Below are 15178 nucleotides of genomic sequence, written 5' to 3'. Positions count from 1 at the left end.
TAGAAAGAGACAGAGAGAGAGAGAGAGAGAGAGAGAGAGACCCCTCTCAGTAGCAGGTGGTATAGCCAATAATTCACAGACTAAATTGGACTCGACGTTGTAGTAATTGTCTGTCTGTATAAAGCTCTGGGGAGGGCACTAATTAGTCTCTGTCTCTCTGTCTCTCTCTTTACCCGTCTGTCTCTCACTCTCTTCCCCACCATCATCTCACATCTATCCACATCTCTCTCTTCTCTCTCTCTCTATACACGTCACTATCCATCCATTCATCTATCTAACATCACACACACACACACACACACACCCACCACAGTTAATCTGCCACCGTTAGAGAGGAGTATGACCTTTGACCTCTTGAGAGAAGGTCACAGAAGGCCGCCATACCATTGGTGGGTGCCAACATGCCTCTCACTCGGCACTCGTTCAGATTATCCTATCATAGGATTAAGTGCCATGGATAGGGTGCTGTAGGATGGCATAGGATATTGGTTTAGGATTTTTGGTGGGGGATTTTTAGGTATTTTAGGTTCGGATATGATAGGAATGTTTAAAGTAGGATTAGGTTACGAATTTAGAATCTCTCTCTCTCTCTCTCTCTCTCTCTCTCTCTCTCTCTCTCTCTCTCTCTCTCTCTCTCTCTCTCTCTGTCACCTTGTAAGTAGTTATGATCGTTAGCCGAGGTGTGTGTGGTAATTCCAGTCTTTTTATTGCAAAATATTTACGCTTTGTCAACTAATAATTAATTGGACTGGGTAGGTGAGGGGAAGGTGAGGTGGGGAGAGAGGAGGTGGAGGTGAGGTGGAGGTGAGGGGAAGGGTGAGGGGGATGAGAGGGTAAGGAAAAGACGAAGGAGGAGGAGGGTGAAGGAGAGGGTTGGGGAAGAGGAGAAAAATGGAGGGTAGGAGAATGGGAGGAGGGAGAGAAGAGGGAAGAAGGGAAGGGAAGGGAATAAGAAGAGAGAGACTGACAGATGGACAAAAGACAGAATGAAAGAGAGAAAAACAGAGAAGAGGAAGAAGAGATAGGCGTAAGGAGAAAAGAGAGAAAGGCAGGACAGGCATAGATAGAAGAGATTGATAACGTCAGCTCTCTCATGTCAACAAAGAATGACGTCATGACCAGCTGATCGATATAAACAAAGCTAATCAGCATGACGTCAACACCAGCTGATTGATGTAAACAAGGACTACGTGAGCACAGCCATTATACAGATATCTTCATTATGGCTTGGCTGTTAGACGTTATATCGGTGGGGGAGGAGGTGGTAGTAGTCTTGGCGGTGCGTGTGGTAGTCATAAGTCATGTTTATGTCTGCAGAAGACGGCGTAATGGCTGAGTTAATGTCTCGGTGTATGATGTATACTCAGAAGGTGTTGGTAATAAGAAGTGTTTGTGTTGTTGTGTATGTCTGTGGGGGTGAGGAGACTATATGTGTGTGTGTGTGTATGTATGTGTGTGTGTGTGTGTAATTATAAGGTAATGTTTAAGGAAATACACACACATACACACACACACACACACACACACACACACACACACACACACACACACACACACACACACACACACATTAACCTTCAGTTCAATTATTCAACAGGTGATCTGTACCTGGTCTTAAACATTCGCTACACTCAAAGAGGATCGTTCTGGATGTGAAGGAGGGGGGAGGGTGTTGGAGCTGGTGGTGAGAAAGGGTGTGGGAAGAAGAGGGGGATGGGGGTGGTAGGGGAAGGTTAGGGAAGAAACTGGGGTGAGGGATGGTCAGGGGAAAGAAGATGGGAATGTGAGGGGGGAAGGGAGATGAGGGGAAGCTGGGGGTGAGGGGGGCAGGATGAGGAGGGGGGGTTAAGTTGCAAGGTATTGATAAGAAGTTGATTGGAATGCAAGGAGAATATTGTTGCTTGTGTGTGTGTGTGTGTGTGTGTGTGTGTGTGTGTGTGTGTGTGTGTGTGTGTGTGTGTGTGTGTGTGTGTGTGTGTGTGTGTGTGTGTGTGTTTAAGGGTTACAAATTTAACATAAATACAAATAAATCTACTAAAAATAATCCACAAACAAACGAAATAAAGTAAGAACAACAAAAACTCACAAATAAACAATTTAATTTCAACCAATCGTAATGTTTCTTAGTATTAGTTGAGGTTCTCATTGGTCCCAGCTGTGAGAGAGAGAGAGAGACCCACATCAACATGCTACCAGCGACCAATCATAACAAAGAGAACTAATAACAGCCAATCAGAGAGCAGGACTACCTTGTTACCCCGTGACTGTTCGCACTAATTGTTTTCATCTAAACAGCTTTAATCTCTCTCTCCACAAATCATCTGATGTTGGTGTCTTTTTGCTTATTAAAATTACTTATCTTCTATCTATACATTTATCCACCTACCCACCTATCCATCTATCCATCTTCCCTTCCACCCATCCATCCATCTATCCACCCCCCTACGTTAACAACTTCGGCTCAGTATTCAGTATATTGTTTAACTTGTTTGACCTTACCTGGCCAGAATCCTCCCCTAATTAACAACACCTGGTCTAGCGATTGTTATTCTGACCCTGAGTGTGTGTGTGTGTGTGTGTGTGTGTGTGTGTGTGTGTGTGTGTGTGTGTGTGTGTGTGTGTGTGTTGGTCTTCCTGCGGCCAATGGATGGGTCTGGGATTCCTGGTTTTAATTGGAGTTGATTGGGTCTGTTTTGGTTCTGGGTTTACTGGAAGGTGATTGGTAGGGTCTGGGGTTACTGGATGCTGATTGGTCCTTTCACGAGGTTTCAGAAATATGATTGGTCCGTCCCTGGAGCTCTTGGAAGCTGATTGGTCCTTTCTCGAGGCCTCTGGAAAGTGATTGGTTCCCACTATGTCTGTTCTCAAAGGTGACTGGATCTCACTGTCTCTCTTCTGGTTGGTGATTGGCCGCTGATTTTTACCCGTCGCGAAAGATGATTGGTCCCCGTTTTCTATATTGTGTAAAGGTGTGTTGTGTTACCTGGAAGAATTAATTGGATTATCCCCAAATAAACCCTAAGACACGATTGGTTACAGTCATACGAAAGCTGTAATCTCATTGGTTCCTGTCTGTCTTAACACCGAAGCTATCTACTCTCTATTGGTCGATGAACTTCCTGGAATATGTAACCGAAGAAGGTGATTGGTTCTTGGAGACAGGTCGTGATCGTGACGTCAGGACCTTTCCATTTTACCTCTGGCTGTGTCTAGTTAATTGTGCACCCCAAAACGTATTATCTTTCAAACCACCAATTCTACACCTGTCATTATACACCTGTTCATTATACACCTGTCAAGTACACCTGTTCATTATACACCTGTCAAGTACACCTGTTCATTATACACCTGTCAAGTACACCTGTTCATTATACACCTGTCAAGTACACCTGTTCATTATACACCTGTCAAGTACACCTGTTCATTCTACACCTGTCAAGTACACCTGTTCATTATACACCTGTCAAGTACACCTGTTCATTATACACCTGTCCTTTATACCTGTCCTTTACATACCTGCAGACTTGATTGTGTGTTTACCTTCCAAGAGAGAGAGAGAGAGAGAGAGAGAGAGAACAAAAAACAATAACAACAAAAAAGAGAAAAGGTAGAGGGTAAAAGAAGCAGAAATACGACATAGTGAAAGTTTAATTGCAGGTAGATAGTTAGTTACCTGGGCGTGTCTCCTGTGATTGTATGCGTGTTGTACTGGCGTGAAGGAGGGGGGGAGGAGGTTTAGGAGGATGATGGAAGTGGGGAGGAGGGTAGGAAGGTTTGGGAAGATGGAATGGGGTGAAGGGAAGAGGAAAAGGAAGCAGAAGGGGGGGATAGTTGGAGGCGTGACAGAGGGTAGGGGGGGGGGAGGGGTAGGGAGGAAGGGAAGAAGAGGCAGGTAGGAGGAAGAGGAAGGGAAGGAAGGAGGGGAGGTGGGAAGAGGAGGAGGTGGGAAGGGCTGTTCCATGTTGCATCGTTGTCACTCGATTTGACCTGAAATTTTTCCTTGTTTTTTTGGTTTTGTTGTGTGTTTTTTAGTCGGCAAAGATGGTGAAAAATATAATAGTCAGGCGGTGTTTTTGTTGTTTACTCTTTGTTTTTGTCAGTGTTGTGAGATAATGACTCATCAGAGGTTTTTGTTTTTATATTAATTTTGTTTTCATAGTGTTGTAAAATCAGTAAGGTGTTTTTAGGGAGGGAGGTGTTTTGGGAAAGTAATGCTTGTGTTGTGTTTGTGTACGTTTAACTCAGGGTTTTTATTGTTTGTTTACATTTTACATAGAGACTTAAACCTCTACAAACATTCACTAGACAAGACAAAAAAACGAGAAAAACCAAAAACAAAACAAAAATCGTACATCCAAACACCGTCCAGGAAGTGGGTTACCAACTCAGTCTCAGATATAAAACCAAGAAACGTAAATAATAATAATAAAAAAAAGACCTATTGCCTTTACGTCTATTCCCCATGCTGTATATTTCACCTCTTGACTATTAGAGTGAAAGATCCAACACCAAAAACCCATTCGAAATAAAATTGATAAAAAAAAACATACGACGTTTATATGTGGAAGAGAATTTCGCTACCTGCCATTGTCAGGAGGGTGAAGTTCCTACCTGGTTTATTTTTTTTTTTTTTTTTGTAAACGTCTGTATGGTGTTATTGATGTGAGGTAAATATTGGTTTGTTTTTTATTTATTTACATCGATATTGGTATTGTAACATATATACGTATTGAGGAGAAATACCTACTGGGTTAACCCTTTTGAGGATGATGGTATAACCCTTTTGAGGATGTTGGTTTAACCCTTTTGAGGACTGGTTTAACCTTTTTGAGGATGATGGTTTAACCCTTTTGAGGACTGGTTTAACCTTTTGGGGACTGGTTTAACCCTTTGAGGATCTTGGTTTAACCCTTTTGAGGATCTTGGTTTAACCCTTTTGAGGATGTTGGTTTAGAATACACCATCGTTCTCACTGAGCTATTAAACACACACACACACACACACACACACACACACACACACACACACACACACACACACACACGTCCACGCCAGATTTATACATAGTGATGTTGGTCGTCTTGAGCAAAAATAAATAAATAAATAATAAAAAACCAAATATGCAAATAAGAATATCGTTTTCCATTACATAAACTTCGCCATTTTGTATTTAAAAGACTCTCTCTCTTCTCTCCCAAAAAAAAGGCAAAAAACTATAATTCGAATAAAAAACAATTCTGGTATGTTTTTGTTTATAAGTTTTTAGAATACTTTAGATGCTGAGTGAATAATACGACGACAGGTTCCAATATTATCTCCAATTATCCAGTTGTAGTATTTTCCCTTAAAAGGTTAATTTATTCCTTTATTTTATCTTGGAAATTTATTGTTTTTTTTCCTAAGTTAATATTTTATCGTTGTTATTGTTCTTGTTTTTGTTGTTGATGTAATAATCTAAAAAAAAAATATATATTCCTTATTGTATTTCCTCTAAAAGATGGTTAATATGGCTTTTATTTTTATCTAGGGGTATTTTTTTCTTCTTCCTTAGTTTTATATTTTTTTCCCTCGTTGTTAAGGATGGACAAGGGAAGACTTATTGACCCCCGTGTAGTATAAACCAACATGGGTCCAATTGTGTCTGAAAATATTCCCCGTCCAGTGTAAAACCTTTTAAAAATAAATATTTGAAACTCGTCATCGATATTTTTTTTATATATATATCGAGTTTTTTTTTATTTGTATATTCATTTTTATTTATTTATTTTTTGTAAATTTAGGAACTTTTTTGTAATTTGCATTTTTTTTGTATTATATAAAAGACTTGTTTTGTTTTGCATCATATGAGTCTTTTAATTATAAATATATTTGTTTTGTATCATATAAGAAACTATTCTATTTATTTATTATTTATTTACTTATTTCCTTACATTAACTAACAATTTTTTTAATACATTTGCTGTTTTTTTAAAGAGTTAAATATTAATAATAAAAAAAATCCCAATTACTTCTCATACAACACAACCTTACTGAAACGTTCCAATACTTTCTCTTAAAAAAATAATCCATTAGGGTATATACAGAGTCTTCAACAAAAGTAATAAAAGGGGGTTAATATTGTGCTTTTATTTAATCAATTCATTTAGTATCTACTTTTATTCATCGTATTAAATTACCTTCAATGTAGTGGTGTTTAATAGAGTCTTATTAAACCCAGGTATGTATTATATAAGTATTGAAAGGATGATTAGTTTGTGGTTTAATTCTAGTGGGTTTTAAATCGCCTGAGTATGATGTTTTAGTTCTTTGAGTATGATGATTTAACTTTGTGTATGATGACTGAATCATATTATTTTTTCAAACCTAACCTAACCAACCCAAACCAACCAAAACCTAACCAAATCTAACCAAACCCAACCAAATCTAACCAAAACCCAACCAAACCCAACCAAATCTAACCAAAACCTAACCAAATCCTAACCTAAATTTCTAAATGGAAGTATCTCTCACATACCACAGATAGTGATAAAACACATCTCTCTTTTTTGTGACCAGAGACGAGAGAATAATTAACCCGTGTCATTATCTGTTAATTATCTCTTAATTACTGGGTACCCGTCACCCGTTTTCTGTTACAGTTGTCCGTTTTTTTCCCCCCTGTTGTTGTGGTTCGTTGTCCGTTGTAATGGTAGGGTGGATGTTGTGGGTGTCACGTGTTTTCTGTTGTGGTAATCTGTTTTCTGTTGTGGTAATCCGTTTTCTGTTGTGGTAATCTGTTTTCTGTTGTGGTAATCCGTATTCTGTTGTGGTAATCCGTTTTCTGTTGTGGTAATCCGTTTTCTGTTGTGGTAATCTGTTTTCTGTTGTGGTAATCCGTATTCTGTTGTGGTAATCTTCGTTGATTGATTTAAATAAACGCTGTTCATATTACTTCTCTTTATATATACCTGTAAAGAGAGAGAGAGAGAGAGAGAGAGAGGAGAGAGAGAGAAGAGAGAGAGAGAGAGAGATAACCAAACACACACACACGAATGGAGGACACAGCCTTACCAACATAGATAAGACTCATAAGAAGTAGACTCCCCCCCCCGCCCCCCTCTCCCTGGCGGCGACCCTGTAGTGGTGGTTGTGGTGGTGGTTGTCGTGGTGGTTGTGGTGATTGTTGTAGGGGTGTGGTAGGTGGTGGTTGTCGTGGTGGTTGTGGTGATTGTTGTAGGGTGGTGGTGGTGGTGGTGGTGGTGGTTGTCGTGGTTGTGGTGATTGTTGTAGGGTGTGGTAGTGGTGGTGGTGGTGGTGGTTGTGGTGGTGGTTGTGGTGGTGGTGGTGGTGTGTGTGGTTGTGGTGATTGTTGTGTGGTGGTGTGGTGGTGGTGGTGGTGGTGTGGTGGTGGTTGTGGTGGTGGTTGTGGTGGCTCTTGTTATTGTTTTGTTTTTGTTATTGCAGTTCTATTATTATTGTTATTGTTGTTGTTATTGTTGTTGTTGTTGTTGTTGTTGTTGTTATCTGAACCAAGGAGTGACATCCTGACTCCTGCCTGAACGGTTCTCAAGCACCTACCATTAGAGTCAGATGTTATCACTCACCCAAGAGCAGCAAGTTACGACAATATGACCCTTCAGTTCTCATACCATAAGGGTTAAATTAGGTCAGGTGGTGTAGGCTATCGGGGAGGAAGAAGGTAATGGAATATGACCCATCAGTCCTCATACCTTAAGGGTCAAATTATGGTCGATATTAATCTTTCTTCTGGTTGTTATTGGATATTGGTTCTTATATCCCCAATCCCCAAGGTTCAAATTAGTGCAGGTGGTGAAAATGGTATTGGGAATCCCCTCCTAAAATATGACGTCACTACCTAATGTCCCAGTGTCCTAAGGGTGAAATTGGGACGACTTTTAACCCCCTTGTTAGGCCATTAGGGACACTACCAAGCCTTCTAGATAACTGACCCTAATGCCCCAATACTCTAAAGGTCAAACCATCGTATACTAGTTGATCGAGAACTCCTTAGCTTATTTAGTACTCTGAGGACACCCCCAACCCCCTCCTCCCCAACCTCCCCCACCCCAACCCCCCACCCACAACCCCCCATCCTAGGGCCATTAGAAGCGGACACGCATATTAGCAGTAGGAGGGAGGGAAGAGGGGGTACATCTTCAGGTATGTTCATCACGTGGGGAGGGGGAGGAGGGTGAGGAGGGTGGGGGTGATGCACGTATGTGTTGGCTGTGTTATGAATATTACAAGGATGTGCTTCAAGGTACGCCTCTCTCTCTCTCTCTCTCTCTCTCTCTCCTCTCTCTCTCTCTCTCTCTCTCTCTCTCTCTCTCTCTCTCTCTCTCTCTCAAATATACGACAGAAAAAACAAACCACCCACTCTAAAAATATATACAGTATATATCACTTTCTTGCCCCTATAAATATTCAACAAATGTCATTAAAGTCGACAATACCCGTAATAATATCGTCAAAATCACCTAACCTCCATAGCCTAACAACATCGACGGTATATCACTATCTTGTTACTCAAAAAGATCTAAAAAAAACAGTAGAGTCGAAAATATCATCAATTCTTACGTCAAAATCACCTTTATGATTCAGTGGGGATAAATTCTGTTTGTTTTCCTAATTCCAACGTCAACAAACGAATGTTTTTTATTAAGAATTTGTTTAATCCTGGCCAGTGTGTGTGTGTGTGTGTGTGTGTGTGTGTGTGTGTGTGTGTGTGTGTGTGTGTGTGTGTGTGTGTGTGTGTGTGTGTGTGTGTGTGTGTGTGTGTGTGTGTGTGTGTGGGAAAACCAAATATATACACATAGACCCATAGAGAGAGAGAGAGAGAGAGAGAGAGAGAGAGAGAGGCAGAGAGAGAGAGAGCTTTATTCACTGATCAATATTTAATTAAACAGTTTAATTTATATACAGATTCAGATATTGGTTTTGATTTTTTTTTTCATTCGTTTAATTTTAATTTTGGAGGTTTATCTCTCTCTCTCTCTCTCTCTCTCTCTCTCTCTCTCTCCTCCCTCCCCTCCCTCCTCCCTCCTCCCTCCCTCCCTCCCTCTCTCTCCCTCCCTCTCTCTCTCCCTCCCTCACCCACCACCTCCACCGCACAAAATTTCCCTCTCAAAACTCAAATACAAAAAGGTTGACCAATTACCAAGTCAAATAGTTATGACTCCATTGTCTTCAGTAATTACTAAGTCATTCTCTTGTCTTTGACGCTCTAATTACTCATAAAGAAAGACCTTAATTAATAATCAACTTAGGTAAATATTTCATTCACTTTTATGATAATTTGTGTAAACTTTGGATGGTTTATTGTGTGTGTGTGTGTGTGTGTGTGTGTGTGTGTGTGTGTGTGTGTGTGTGTGTGTGTGTGTGTGTGTGTGTGTGTGTGTATGTGTGTGTGTGTGTGTGTGTGTGTGTGTGTGTGTGTGTGTGTGTGTGTGAGAGAGAGAGAGAGAGAGATTCACTTAATGAAGGAAACTCAAATCATGAACACCGATAATTATCACTTCTTCCTCTTCTTCCTCTTCCTCTTCTCTCTCCTCTTCCTCCCCTTCCTCCTCTTCTTGCCAGCTTGTCTAAAAAGGTTAATTACAGTGTATTAATTTTGTCTAGGAAGTGTATGTATGTATGTATGTATGTATGTATGTATGTATGTATATTCAAGTACAGTATGTATATTTCACGTATGTATAAAATGCAATTACCAGGTATCAAAAGTTCAAGTAAAAATGTAATTGAAAAGTAATTGATTTTTCACGCAGGTGTGAGTGTGATTTTTGGAGGTGCGAAATATATTCATGAGAGATAAAAAAAATATATATCTAGGTTATTTGAGGAATAAACTGGTGTATATATTTCAGTCTTCAAAGGTCATGTAACTCTGATCGTAAACATATTATTGTGTTGTGTATCTCTCTTTTGCTCACTTTCTTTCTTTCTTACTCTCTCTCTCTCTTTCTCTCTCCCCTATCTATCTATCTATCTATCTATCACGTGTCTCTAGCAGGTGCTATTGTGTCTATGTTTGTTGGTGTTGTGGGGGGTTTCCCCCCTCTTTATCTAATTATCTATCTATCTATCTATCTTAAACCTACCACACACACACACACACACACATTAGTCAACAACACACACAGCTGCTCTGGGCTTCAGTTTTTTGTGATCATTGAAAGCTAAAGCCATTTGTGGTGTGGACAGACATACAGACATTCCTACTCACAAATACATACATATATACATACATACATACACACATACACCTAAAAGCACTTGCGCAACCAGCCCCATTTACTCTCGCGCACACACACACACATAGACGAGTCATTTCCGTACAGGTTTTTGTGTGACCAAATTTAGAGGCGGTCGAGAGAGAGAGAGAGAGAGAGAGAGAGAGAGAGAGAGAGAGAGATGAACAAACAAACAAAAAAGAGAGAAAGCTATAATCTCAAAGCTATAACAAACACTATGAAAAGCTTACCCGCTTGATCTCTTCAGCTTAAACACCAGAGTATAATAATCCTCTTACAGCTGCAGACACACCGAGCATCATAGAAAGTATAATTGATTATCTTTCACGCATCCCAGATATGTAGTTATATAATCCGGCAGGTGTATAATCCGGCAGGTGTATGATCCGACAGGTGTATAATCCGGCAGGTGTATGATCCGACGGGTATGATCCGACAGGTGTATAATCCGGCAGGTGTATAATCCGACAGGTGTATAATCCGACAGGTGTATGATCCGACAGGTGTATGATCCGGCAGGTGTATGATCCGGCAGGTGTATGATCCGGCAGGTGTATGATCCGGCAGGTGTATAATCCGGCAGGTGTATGATCGGGTGTTGGGTGCGACGGTGTATAATCAGGTGTATAATCCGACAGGTGTATGATCCGACAGGTGTATAATCCGACAGGTGTATAATCCGGCAGGTGTATAATCCGACAGGTGTATGATCCGACAGGTGTATAATCCGACAGGTGTATGATCCGACAGGTGTATGATCCGGCAGGTGTATGATCCGACAGGTGTATAATCCGGCAGGTGTATAATCCGACAGGTGTATAATCCGGCAGGTGTATAATCCGACAGTTGTATAATCGGACAGGTGTATAATCCGACAGTTTATAATCCGACAGGTGTATATTGCGACAGGTGTATAATCCGACAGGTGTATAATCCGACAGTTGTATAATCCAGCAGGTGTATAATCCTACATTTCTACACATACACACACGCACATACACACACACACACATTTACGTAACATAACCCGGAACTTATCATGACCCTCGAAATCGACCAAGTTGGATCGTAATTCCGGGTCACGTCTTGGTCCGTGACTCCGTGTCCGTGTCATGTCGTCCACTGGGTGAGACGCCGTGACGTGTCCGTGACGAGTCCGTGACGGGTTGTAGACACGGCGTGGAGAGAGAGTGAGAGAGGAAGAGAGAGAGATTAGAATAGAAATTTTTGCTTTTAGAATTATCTGTAGGTCTCTCTCTCTCTCTCTCTCTCTCTCTCTCTCTCTCTCTGTCTCTCTTTTATCTATCTTTAAAATACAAATCATACAGTAACATTCATACATACATACATACATACATACATACATACATACATACATATAAGCGTAACACCCCCGCCGCCGATGTTTTAAATATCTCAGTTTTGGTGTAATTAAGATGCCATGGTAGAGAGGGAATGAGCACTCGATAGAGCACCTCAAAGACCAAAGGTTCGATCCCCAGTGAAGGTTATTACTCGGTCGAGTTTCCTGCCCACACTACCATTAAAGAATTTGTTTACTTCATCCAACCAATCACGTGAAAGTTTACAGGGGTTTACGTCTGCCGGTCAACCAATAGGAAGTAAGGGTAGTGATATGTTGTTTTGTTATGGTGAGGTCTGTCTGTCTGTCTGTCTCTCTGTCTGTCTGTCTGTCTCTCTGTCTGTCTGTCTGCCTCTCTGTCTGTCTGTCTGTCTGTCTGTCTCTCTCTGTCTGTCTGTCTGTCTGTCTCTCTCTGTCTGTCTGTGCGACTATTATATGTAAATACTTGTTTATAAATAGTGCATAAAGACAGAACAACACACACACACACACACACACACACACACACACACACACACACACACACACACACACACACACACACACAGACACACACACACACACACACACACACACACACACACACACACACACACACACACACACACACACACACACACACACACACACACACACACACACACACACAGACACACACACACACACACACACACACACACACACACACACACACACACACACACACACACACACACACAGACACACACACACACAGACACACACACACACACACACACACACACACAGACACACACACACACACACACACACACACACACACACACACACACACACACACACAGACACACAGACACACACACACACACACACACACACAGACACACACACACACACACACACACACACACACACACACACACACACACACACACACACACACACACACACACACACACAGACACACACACACACACACACACACACACACACACACACACACACACACACACACAGACACACAGACACACACACACACACACACACACACAGACACAGACACACACACACACACACACACACACACACACACACACACACACACACACACACACACACACACACACACACACACACACACACAGGACAGACAGACAGATACAACTTTCTTCTGTAAAAAACAAGTTAATTAACGACTGAAGAAAATGGAGCAAATGTTGACGGTAGAGATGGCAAGTGAAGGAGTGGGGAGGGTGTGGGGGTGAGGGGGAGGGAGTGGGGAGTGAGTGGGGAGGGGTGTGGGGGAGTGGGGGGGGTGTGGGGAGTGGGGAGGGTGTGGTGGAGTGGGGAGAGTGGGGAGTGGGGAGAAGAGTGTGGGGAGTGGGGAGAGGGTGGGGAGTGGGGAAGGGTGTGGGGAGTGGGGAGTGGGGAGAAGGGTGGGAGGGAGTGGGAGTGGGGAAGAAGGGTGTGGGGAGGTGGGGAGGGGGTGGGGGAGGGGTGAGGTGGGGGAAGAGAGTGGGGTGTGAGTGGGGGAGTGGGGAGGGGTGTGGGGGAGAGAGAGAGGACTGATAAAGAACACACACACACACAAGAAACCACCCTGACGAAAAACTCCTTTTAAACAGAGCAGAACCTTCCCTCTCCTTCCCTCCTTCCTCCTCCCTCTCCTTCCCTCTCCTTCCCTCCTTCCCTCCTTCCCTCCTTCCTCCTCCCTCTCAAAATGTTTAATATCGAACCCTGGTATTCATATATGCAGGAGACGAGTCGATCCCCTCAACCCACGAAAGCAAGACGCCAAGATTCTTCAGACGATCATAGAGTGGTCTATTGTCTATTGTGTTCTATTGTCTATCGTCTGTCTATCGTCTATCGTCTATGTCTATTGTCTATCGTCTATTGTCTATCGTCTATTATAATGTCCATTGAAGAGTGAAATTGAATGGATGTGTTTAGTGTTTGTGTCTGTTTATGTATGTGTGTGTTTGTTTGTTTATATGTATGTGTGGAATCAAACACACACACACACACACACACACACACACACACACACACACACAGCTGAAAGTAATTTATCAGCATGCTAGTCATCTCTTCAGTGCCATTAGAACTTTTCCTTGTTGTGAGTCCAGGTCAGTAAGTCACTTTATAAGTAAATCTCTCTAGAACCTGTTATTGTAAGTCACTTTAACCCCGTTAAGTACTGCTGGGAATAACTAATTGATGTGTGTGTTTGTTTGTTACTTCCTCTGTCTTTGTCTGTCTGTCTTTGTGTTTGTGTGTGTCTCTCTCTCTCTACTTCCTCCTCCTTCCTTACCCCTCTTAACCTCCTTCTCTTCCTTCCTTCCTTCCTTCTTCCTTCCTTCCTTCCTTCCTTCCTTCCTTCCTTCCTTCTCTTCCTTCCTTCCTTCCTTCCTTCCTTCCTCCCTCCTTCCTTACCCCCTCTTATCCTTCTCTTCCTTCCTTCCTTCCTTCCTTCTCTTCTTCCTTCCTTCCTTCCTTCCTTCCTTCCTTCCTTCCTTCCTCCTCACACAAGAATCACCACAAATAACACTTTATATTCAGGTAAGACAGTGTGTGTGTGGCCTCCTGCGGCGGTTGAGAGAGAGGCAGAGACAGAGAGAGAGAGACAGAGACAGAGAGATAGAGTAGAGACAGAGAGATAAATAATCGTACATATACTCTCCTGTATATCTCGCTATTCTCATCATTATCTCTCTCTATCTCTCCCCCATCTAGTCTCTCTGTCTCTCCCCCATCTAGTCTCTCTTCCTCCTGCTAGTTCTCTGTCTCTCCCCCCTCATCCCCCCCTGTCTCTCACTGAGGTAATCTACATAAAGAATCTTCCCCCACTACTTCCTGACCCCGACAACCTTCCTGCTCTATTATGTTGCACTACCAACCTAAACCCAACCTAAACCCAACCTAAACCCAACCCAACCTAACCTAAACCTAAACCTAAACCTAAACCCAACCCAACCTAAACCCAACCTAAAACCTAACCTAAACCTAACCCAACCTAAACCTAACCTAAAACCTAACCAAACCTAACCTAACCTAACTTAAACCTAACCTAACCTAATCTAAACCTAACTTAAACCTAACCATTATATAGAGGCTTTGAGGTTACCTGCTTGTTTATATAATAGTAATGAGTAATTATTCTCGCTCAGGTAAATGGCAAGGTGTGTGTGTGGGGGGAAGGAGGAGGGAGGAGGGAGGTAAGGGGAGTGATGGGTAAAGGAGAGAAGAGGATAAGGGAGGAGATGGGGAAGGTAGAATAGGTAGAGAAGGTAGGGGAGAGAAGAGAAGAGAAGAGAAGAGAAGGAAGAGAAGAGAAGAGAAGAGAAGAGACATACCCAAGAAATCTACTTACGAATAAGGAACAAGCAACAGAGAAAGTTATGTAAAGAAAGAAGGGAGGTAAGAAAGTAGATGATAAAGATAGGAAGATAAAAAGACGAGGAAATAATGTAGAAGAAAGATGGGTAGTGGGGGATGCTAATATACATAACGAATGGAGGAAGAGAGAGAGAGAGAGAGAAAGAGAGTGTGGAAGATGAAGATGGAAAGACAGGAAGAG

The sequence above is a fragment of the Homarus americanus genome, unplaced genomic scaffold (assembly GCF_018991925.1).
Source record: "Homarus americanus isolate GMGI-L3 unplaced genomic scaffold, GMGI_Hamer_2.0 scaffold5635, whole genome shotgun sequence".
Classification (NCBI taxonomy): domain Eukaryota; kingdom Metazoa; phylum Arthropoda; class Malacostraca; order Decapoda; family Nephropidae; genus Homarus; species Homarus americanus.
The sequence above is the reverse complement of the archived record's forward strand: the minus strand, read 5'-3'. Positions refer to the sequence as shown.